The following is a 1021-nucleotide window of genomic DNA, read 5'->3' as shown; positions in this document are numbered from 1 at the left end:
CAGGAGAAACACTCTTTGCAGGTGGTAAGAACTGGAGAAAATGGCTGGGACCATGGAGAAATGAGTAGAAAGGAGAGAAGAAAACATCTCTCCTCGTACCAGGTTGTTGCTCTGCATTAAAAAAAAAAAACAAACAAATATAATTTGTGTTATAGGTAAACAGAGGAACTGGCCAGGCAGGACAGGAAGGCAGGGCCCCGTCAGAGCCCCGCACCGCGTGGGGAGATAAACAAGAATCCTAGAAATGTGGAGAGAGGCTTAAGGTGATTGCTCAACACGCAAGGAAATATGGGGCAAAAGCCAGATATCAGGGAGAGGAAGCTGGAAAAGGGCAGGCTGATATGAACAATGAGGTCAGCACTGCAAAAATAGTGCAGGAAGGCTTCCTGGAGGCAGTGAGCCGGCAGAGCACACGTGTCCCCACTGCTCCTCCTGCCTTAGATGCACAGGTGGTAAGGGCTCACTAGCCCGATATCAGGTCAAAATTGCTCAGTGGCGGTGAGTTCAGTCCATCGAAGGCTCCTAAGCTGCAAATTCCACTTCACGGCACCTGCAGCTGAGCTTTATTTCCAAGGGAGTTCTTCCAGATTGATGCAGCTCCATTGGCAAAGTCCCACTGAGTTGCCCTAGCTGAGGCTGTCACCCAAAAAGCATGAGGAATGAGTGGCTGCATCCACTCAAAACAGCCATTTTTCTTGAATGAGTATAAAATTGGCCCCAGCTAGCTGTCAGAGTGAGCACGAGACAGACAGACTGCCCTCCCAGCTTGGGTTTGATCTCCAGCCCCGTTGCGTGGTGAGCTCATCTCTTCTGGACTGCAAGGCACACTGCTGGGAGAGCAGCCAGGTGACCTGCAGCCCCACGAGCACTGGCAGCACGGTTTGTTTGCGTTCCTGATGTGCCAGGGGTCTTGAGGCTTATTTTGAGTTCATCTCAGTTTGGCAGTTTTGATGGATTCTGCCTTTCTGGTCTGGTCACAAGCAGTTGGATGTTCATACCGATCTTGCTCTAAGACAAACAG

Source organism: Pygoscelis adeliae, unplaced genomic scaffold (genome assembly GCF_000699105.1).
Source record: "Pygoscelis adeliae isolate BGI_AS28 unplaced genomic scaffold, ASM69910v1 Scaffold242, whole genome shotgun sequence".
Taxonomy (NCBI): Eukaryota; Metazoa; Chordata; class Aves; order Sphenisciformes; family Spheniscidae; genus Pygoscelis; species Pygoscelis adeliae.
Note: the sequence above shows the minus strand (reverse complement) of the source record.